General features: G+C 50.5%; 1 protein-coding gene and 1 long non-coding RNA gene across 19 annotated transcripts in view; one reads left to right on the top strand and one right to left on the bottom strand.

Moving 5' to 3' along the window:
• Positions 1 to 4,191: 4,191 nt before the first annotated feature.
• On the bottom strand, positions 4,192 to 7,110 carry LOC135177583 (uncharacterized). Its single transcript, XR_010303096.1, has 2 exons — positions 7,011 to 7,110; positions 4,192 to 4,807 (listed from the first exon to the last, which is right to left on the bottom strand). It is a non-coding gene; the product is annotated as an uncharacterized LOC135177583 (long non-coding RNA).
• Positions 7,111 to 7,123: 13 nt separating this feature from the next.
• The window catches only part of PTPRF (protein tyrosine phosphatase receptor type F), a 401,799-nt gene continuing 400,394 nt past the window's right edge, over positions 7,124 to 8,528 (top strand). For 10 of the 18 annotated variants that reach the window (XM_064147762.1, XM_064147760.1, XM_064147761.1 and 7 more), the window contains exon 1: positions 7,391 to 7,527. The gene's annotated coding sequence lies outside the window, so the exon portion shown is untranslated. Of the gene's footprint in view, positions 7,281 to 7,390; positions 7,528 to 8,528 lie in introns of those variants that run through there. The other 8 variants (XM_064147764.1, XM_064147766.1, XM_064147763.1 and 5 more) reach the window with 3 other exon arrangements.

Raw genomic sequence — 8,528 nt, 5'->3', positions numbered from 1 at the left:
GATAGTCAGGAATGTCCAGCCAGCACATTTCACTTGCTGAACACACCTAACCCTTCAGTTCTGGAGAAATGCCACATTAAGGTGCTTTTGAGAGCAAAACCAAATACCACTTTGTATTATTTGCAGAGTGACTATTGGAGCCAACTCCTCCACGCATTGAACAGCACTGCAGAAACCCTTTGCTCCCAAATTATAAGAAAATCTCTACTGTGTTTTTAACCTGTTCCTCACTCGCTTTATTGCTCTTACTTAACAAACTCAGGACACATTTTTCAGGTTTCCACATCCATTGCTCTGAACACCTTAAATAGACCGGTGCTTAGAAAAGGTCCTGGCATTATCACCACAAAAGCAATTGTTATGCTGATGGGCTGCACCTTTCTGCAAGAATCATGATGGGAAGGTTAGTTAAATTTAACCAAAATTTATTCCCTGAAATTCCTACCACCTTTAATAGGAAAAGCTATAACATCCTTGATGCACAAAACAGCCCTTGCAGCTGATGTCTGAAGTCTGCACCTGTTATTCCAACAGAGGTGACCTCTGAAACAAGAAAGCCATTCTATATAAACTTCGAGTTAAATGACTTTCCCCATGTCTCCTCAAATAACACCCAAATATCTTTTCTTGTCAAAATCTTGCACTTGTCCTATAGTATACACGGTAAATCATGACAACCAGTGACTTATTTGGAGGCTGAAGCCCAAAGCAAGAGGTGCTGGTGCTGGAAGAAGTTTAAGCAGCCACCAGCCTCTAAAACGTTAAGCTATAAAATACAAATCTATTTCTACAAAGGCAGTTTTAAACGACCTGTCAAGGCAGATGGATCCTGATGGGTTTTTTTTTTTTTGCTGTTATTGTTTGTTTGTTTGTTGGAGGGGGAATGAGGTTTTTTTTGTTTGTTTGGTGGGTTTGTGTTGTTCTGTTTGTTTTTTGTGTTGTTTTGTTTTGGTTTTAAGATGGTAGAAAGAATGAATCGAAGGAGGGGAAAATCATTAGGAGATTGTTTCAGTTTATCTCTATAATATGAGTGTGTCCTGCAATAGGGTATCAAAACTCTGGGCAGCATTTAAGTCCCGTTCAAGCTTATGAGATTAAGTGTCATATATCCCTCATTCTGGCCTCTTCCCAGCTGCGAATCCTGCCCTGTGAGCACTGTGAGGATTAGTCCCACAGACTGGAGGAAGAATGCTGCTCCATGCTGGTATCCACCACTACAAAATGATCAGCACACCACAGTCACACTGCCACCTTCCCCAGGTTCTGTGCTGTTCACATGGGCCAGCCACTGCAATCTGGTTTCTCCACAGAGCTCAGACACTGAGCTTCACACTGGGAAAATTCTCTGTTGGCTCTAGGAGGAGGAAGTACTATTCAGCTGCAGAATTCTCCTGCCAAGTTCACAGCTGCCTATGGCACTCCAGACCAGCTCTGGCACCTGTAATACTTCAACCAGGAGATCCCAGATTTCACACGTGTAGCTGGGGAGGGGCCCAAATCCCGCCTCTGTGCCCTTACTGTAGAAGGCCAGAATGCCCAAATGCCTCTGCTTGATTTCCTTGCAGAAGTGAGGTGTGGAGCAGAGCTATAGTGACTGTGCTGTGCCCGAGGGCTCCTGAGACCTTTCTAAGGCCACTTTTGCCATTCACATACAAAAAGGCTGAGATTATCTGATGTGGGGGGCAATTCTTTATTCCCATCACCTTTCCAAGACTACAGTTCTAAAACTCTGAGGCAAGAATATAGGCCTCCCCACTTACTGCACCTTGAAAATTTCTGATTTTCCACGTTAAAATTTGGTAAAGAGCAATTGTGTCAGCTCCTTTGGGGATATAAACATCAATCCAATATATTTGTCCTGTTTTCCTGTCATCTGTTGCAACAGAGCCATGATCAGTGTGATCCTCCTCCCAGTTATGCTTGCTGTCTCTGCTCTCTAAATTACCTTTTTATCTTAGGTGGCTGTTGTCAGAAGGTGCTGCTGAGCACAGAAGTGAGGGCAGAATTCATCCTGCAATCAGGCCTGAAGCCAATCATACCATCAGAGAAATGCACGAGCTTTGCAATCCTACAAAATATTAAAAGCTGGTAAGAGGCATTCTGTGAGGGAGGAGCAGCTGTTTGGGCAGAATAACTTTTGGTGCTGGGGAGAAGTATTTTGGGATACTTGACTTGCTTTAATGTGAAACATTCAGCATTACTTCATCTGCTGGTTGGTTGTGAGCAGAAAATTTGAGGTGGAATTTTATTGCAGAAAGAGGGTGTGGAAAAGTTTAGTCAGCACAAAAGTTTAACCTCACTAACAAGGTCTATACATTTGCTGCAAGGATAAGGCACTCCCCTTCCTGTCTCAAGGCTTATAAGGACAAGTATTGAATCAAAGCCCACTCCTGTATACATGAGTTGCGTTAGTGACATTCTTCATTTCATAGTTCAAATGCAACCTGAAAATTTATAAACAGGATTGCTTTTAAGGTCTTTGAACATAGCCTCTGATATTTTCTTAACTGCTTCATGGCTTCTTTTAAAACGGTTTCAGTGTGTTCTGAAAAGTGAACATAAAAGTAGGCAGGAATGAAAATTAATATGGAAAAAAGAAAAGAAAGAGAAAGATTGATTTAAAATTTGATTCCAGAAGCTCCTGCTTTCAGTGGTGTGAAAGTGAGGAGGGGAGCTCTCAGCCCCTGGATGGATTTTCTGACAAGGCTAAAATCAACCAAGAGCTTTGATCCAATATCAGGACTCACTTCTCAACAGTTGTTAGGATAAATCACCAGCTTCTTCCCCAGAGCAAGTCCAAAAGCCCTGTCACTCTGCAAATCTGGGCCAGGCTGGTATTGCTGCCACTGCCTGCCTTGGATCTGAGTGCAAATCCGTCCTTTCCTTCCTGGGTTGCCATGACCTGAAAGCTTTGAATTTTCTGCTCTGGGTTGCAGAGTTTTGAAAGCTTGTGCTTTGCATTTCCACAGGGCTATAAAAGCCTGTGGGCACTGACCAGGCTTTCAAAACCGTTTGAGACGACCTGTCCTCCGGCACATGGCAGTGAGGCCAGCAACTGATCTCATTTCACTGCTCTGCCACTGGCTCCTTTGCGACATTAGCTAAGTCAATTAGCTTCTGCGTGCATCTGGTTTTCATCTCTAAAAGGGGGACAGTAGTAATTTACTACCTCACAGTAATCCTGTGAGGATAAATATATTAGCTTAGGAAGTGCTCAAATACTGGTGTGATTAGTGCTCCTCTCCATCTCTTTGACAGCCTGTTTTGCAGCCTGGAAGCCTGTGGTCTGCCAAACCATAACGGATTGGAGCTGAAGACCACCAGAGCAACTCTTGGACTAGCTGAGCACAGATGTCATGGCAATGAAAGCCAGAAAAATGCAGTTTCTCAGGGATCTGACAAGAATGGAAAGTAATGCAGGAGAAGCAAGGGAAATGTGAAGGGGAACCACTCCAGCAGCAAGCTCACTGCATTTTGTTTTTTGTTTGCTTTAACTTACAGGTACATGATGTGCCTTAGTCTTTTCATTATCATTCATTTAGGGTTAGAAGAAGACAGTGAGCTGATATTTCTGGGACTGGAACACATGGAGATCATGCTGCAAAGCATAATTACTCATCTGTAGGTCTGCTTTTCTGAACCAGCAGTTGTGTTTTGGGAAGAGTTTTCCACAAGCCAGCTGCTATGAGTACTCCAGATTTTGGATATTAGGGCATGCAGGAGGTCATTTCAATTTCATTCTCAGTGACCAGCATTCCCAGGGCCTTCCTCTATCACACTTCATTAATTCAGGAGCAGAAACTTTTCCCATGTACTAATGCTCAAAATATATTTACACACAAGGGGCAAATTGTCATGTAGTTGTTCTTTTTTGGTAGTTGCTTGGGTTTTTTTGTTTGTTTGTTTTCCCTTAAACAAACTTGCTTTTCTTGTTCAGTGTGAGGAGGAGGAAAACAAACTATCAGAATTATTATTCATGTTGATGGACTTCATAGGACCTCTAAGGCACCAGTCAAGATCAGAGTCTCACTATGCTACAATAAGAGAGGACACAGATGCTGACCACATCTGGTCAAGCAGCTGAGACAAACAATGCAGAAAAGGAAAGGCGCTTGTACCTACTTTCCAGAAAGGCACTCAAGGAACAGAAAAGTGATGGGCCTTGGCCAGGAAACAGAATCAAACACGACCTTAGTATTGTGACTGCACTTTTATTACAATGCCAATTTCTTCAATCAAGTAGTAGTAAAGCAAAATTACAGACAAGTTGTTATCCCCAGCTTAAGGATTCCCCAGTCCAGGCAACCTAGTGGTGTGGATGAGGAAGCATCAGCATTGTCTCTCCAAGGCTCCTTCAATTGGAGAAGAATAAAAATGGGCAACATTGTTTTTTTTTTTCTTATTACTTGGAGAAAACAGAGTTTCTAATAATGCTGTCTTACAAAGGAAACGAAAGAGTCTTGGGGGTAACATTGAAAAAAGGGTGGGCAGTCAGGGTCATGGCCATATGGTCTTCAAGCTGTGCTGTCAAGCAGATGGAGATGTACTATCTTGCGTGAGCACCAAGTTGAGTATTGCACTAGGCACTTGTGAATCAGACGATGAGATCTGACAATGCAATAGACAATTACTACAAAATCAGGTGAGGAAAAGTCAGCAGTAATGCTCCCTCAAAACAAAAATAAACATTAAAACCAAACCAAAACCAGAACGAGAGAGAGAAGAGAGGAAGGATGAAAGGACGATCTTCTGACAGGATCTGAAGTTTGCAGATTCAATCCAGAGCATTTATCAAGTTCAGTAACACCTGAAATGAGAAGGGAAGTTGTTGTGACAAGTCTTGAAAAAACTGAAAATCCTCATCTTTTGATTTTATACTAATATATTATGTTAAAGGCAAGCAAAACCCATCCCACAGTATCTATACACTAGTTGGCTATCAAGTGGGACATGTGACAAGACTATGGGCATATATATTTGCTCTTAAGACCAGGATCAAAGAGAAGGAAAAGCTACCAGAGGCAGGGATCTCCAAACCAGGTGCTACAAATACACAAGACGATTTTGCTTTCCAAAAAGCATACCACTGAAATGGCTGGGCAGGGTGGAGCCAGAACAGCTAGCAAGTAGACACAACTGGATGTTACATAATAAACTGGTGATCAGTCTCAGTGCTTTAAGACTCTTGTACACCTCCTTCCAGAATACATGTCTGTTGTCAACAAGTCAGCGTATCCTGTACTAAGTTAACTGCTCAATTGGATGCCTTTGCTTTGAGGAACAGTGCCCCACAACTGCAAAGTTCTCAGACAGGTAAAGGAGGGACAAACTGGATACCCCATATTCAGAGGATCACAAAGCATCAGTGCCTGTTGGGCTCATACTATTCAGTCTTCCAAGTGTTTACATCATGAAGGCATGGAGGGCACAGGGGACTAATACAGAGTTTTGAGTGATAGCTGTATGTGAAACCTCTTTGTTTCATGATACAGATGATTAATAGCTTACACTCATGGAACAATCACTTTCAAGTTTTGGCTAGAAGCTTTAGGGCATCAAAGGTTTATGAGGCAGTTCTGTGTCAGTCACATGAATACACATTTGTATTCAAGAAACCACACCTTTAGGTGTCTAAAAAATCTTAAAAACCTGCCCCCATAGAGTGGCCTAACATTCCAGTGTCTCCATTCAAAAGCTCTTGAGCATCTGACAAGACTAACAAAGGAGCATTAAGCCAGAAATCTTCTATTTTCCAAGCCAACTTCAAAAACCTGAAGCTTTCACAGCAAATGAACAGGGGTTGGGTTGACATGATCTACCTTAAACTTGACAATATGACAGGCAACAGCTCTGTGAATCCCTGCTCTGGATCAGAGATCTCCTGGCTTCCTCATAGTCTTGCACTCAGAGCAGCCTGAAGCTGATTCAAACTTTAACATGGAGAGCTGAGCCCATGGGCACTTTGGCAGTGCTGCATGGCACCCAGCCAACACCACTTACTCTAAGCTCCATAGCTTCACTGTGTAATGCACAGAAGGGCTATTTTGCAGCAACATTTTGAAAAACATCCCCAGAACCAAATGCTTTCAGTGCCAGAGCTTTCTGCCATGTGGCAGGGGTGTAAGACTGGCTTTAGGTGCTCAATTTATGGTAGAGCTGAGTGACGCGTGAGGGACTGGGCATCTCATTCTGAAGCATGAGGCTCAGGACTCCTCAAAGCGCTTGAAGCAACCACGCCGGGCTAAAGGAAGAACCTCGGTGAACTCTTTGGCTCTCACCACCGTCTTGGCTGAATAGAGATGAGAAGACAACGGTAGATACTCAAAGGAACGCAGTTAACACAAAATTGGAAAAATGCAGGAGACCACAGAGGGGAAAAAAAATATCGTGCTGTGAGAAATGCCGGTGACCCCGGTACAGCGTGCCGAGAATGGCAGCAGGGCAAAACCGCCCAGCACTGTGGTGTGGCCCACGCTGACGCAACCCCGGCTCCTAGGAAGGGGTTGGGCAGTGAGCCAAGGATCATCAGCACAATCGGTGTTAACCCTTCCACCATCTAAAAAGGCTGCAGATAATCCCTCGCAGTTTCGCTGCTTCATAGTTCGGGGCTCAGGAGAGATAGAAGAAAGGACTGGAGTAATTAATGCGGCAGAAGCGCGCTGCTAGAACAACTGGAACAGCCGGAACAACTCCCAGCAGCCGGCACACGCTCAAACCGACCATCGCTCGCAACAGGTCTCGACGTGGCGCTCCACCACCGCTGCCACGGACGGCGACACTCCGCGGGCGAGCGGGGAGTGCTCCAGTCTCCCTCCCGACTGGCGCTACTTCCATCTATTGGTTCCAACTCCTGCCGGCAGCCCCGGGCCAGCTCGGATCTGACCCACAACCAAACGCCACAGCGGCCCCGGATTAAGAACGGAGGGACCGGGCGTGGGTAAGGTACACCGCTCTGAAGCACGGCAGGGCTCGGGCCGGCGGAGAAGGGAGAGGGGCAGCGCGGTACCCACCCAGTTGCCAAGCCAGCTCCTTCCGGCGGAGCCGCGCGAGTGCCCGCCCTGGGTTGCTGCCGCGCCCTGCCCCGCCGCACCGCCCTCCGCCCGCCCCCGCCCACACCTGGCCGGGGCGGGCCCTGCCCGCCGGCTGCGGGCCGATTCGGCGGGCAGGGGCAGGCGGCAGCTCAGTGCAGGCCGTGGCGGAGCACAGCGGAACGGAGCCGGGCTCGGTCGGGAGCAGCGCCGCGACGCCGAGTGCGGCAGCCGGGGCCCAGCCCAGTTCAGGTGAGCCCGCGGGCGGCAGGTGGCGGCGCGGCGGCGGCGGCGGGGCGGGCTGGCGGCGGGGCGGGCGCGGCGCGCGGCCCCGGCGGGGGCGGGCTGGCGGCGGCGCGCGCGGAGCGCGGTCCCGCGCGGCAGCAGCGGCTGAAGCTGAGGGAGTGGAGCGGAGCCGCCGGGCGGTCGGCGGGGAGCGGAGCGGGTTCTCGTGCAGAGCCCGGAGGCAGTATGTGGGCGGCCGAGCCTCGGAGCTCCGGTAAGTGGCTCGGCAGCGTCGCGTTTCTCCTTCAGCCCCGCGCCCCGCTCCTGGCGTGGCGGGTTCGTCTCCCGGGGAGCCGCCAAACTCCTCCGCCTGTTGAGCTCCGCGGATCGACCGCCGGTTCCACTGCCTTCTTCGGCCCCGCCGCCGCCTGGGTGCCCCGCGGGGGCCGCTGAACGGTACTAGAGCAGCCTCCCCCCGGCTCGCCGGGGCCGCCACGCGGTGTTCGGTGGCCGCCAGCTGCGCCCCGCGGGGCCTCCCCGGGTTGGCCGGGAGCAACTAGGCACCTGCCGACGCTACGAAGCGGTGCCGGGGGCACCGGGGCTCGCCACCGCGGCGTGACCTTCCCGATGGGCTTGCGGCGCTCGGGGCATCCCCGGCGGGCGGTTATGCCGCGGAAGGTTGGCGTAGGGTAAAAGGGCTGTATCCCGCGGGGCTCAGCGCCGAGCGCTGCGGGGCGTCCCGGGCGCGGTGCCTCGGCCGTGTGGGGAGGTGCGGGGTGGTCGGCGACGGCCCGAAGCATTTCCCCGCGGCTGACGCCGGCCGTTCCGCGGCGGGTGGAGGGAGGGCGCTGCAGCGGGGCGCGAGGCGGGCGGCGGGGGGCGGCAGATCGCGCCTTCACCACCCCCTCCGGTGGGGCGAGCCGCCGCCTGGGAGAGCACTGGGCTGCCGGGCGGCGGCGTCTTGGGTGGCGAGAACAAAGGGCCCCCGGCGGGAGTGGGCAGGGAGCTCCACCGCCGTGCCCGGGGTGCCAGCTTCCAAAGCTGGGGCGGGTCGAGTCATCCCCTTCTCCCCAGCCCGTCCTCCCGGGGGAGTGCGGCTGCAGCCTCCCCTGGGCCACCTCCTGCCCCACAGCCGGCTTCGCAACCTGTTGGGCTGCCCGCCTGATAGGAAAACCCGGGGGATGCCTGGGGGGGTGGGGGGGCGGGCACCCCTCCCCCAGACTTGCCGGAGAGGCGCCGGGTGGGCTCCGGCAGCCTGAGGGGTGCGGGAGGTGA

Source organism: Pogoniulus pusillus, chromosome 8, assembly GCF_015220805.1.
Source record: "Pogoniulus pusillus isolate bPogPus1 chromosome 8, bPogPus1.pri, whole genome shotgun sequence".
NCBI lineage: Eukaryota > Metazoa > Chordata > Aves > Piciformes > Lybiidae > Pogoniulus > Pogoniulus pusillus.
The sequence above is the reverse complement of the archived record's forward strand: the minus strand, read 5'-3'. Positions and strand labels throughout refer to the sequence as shown.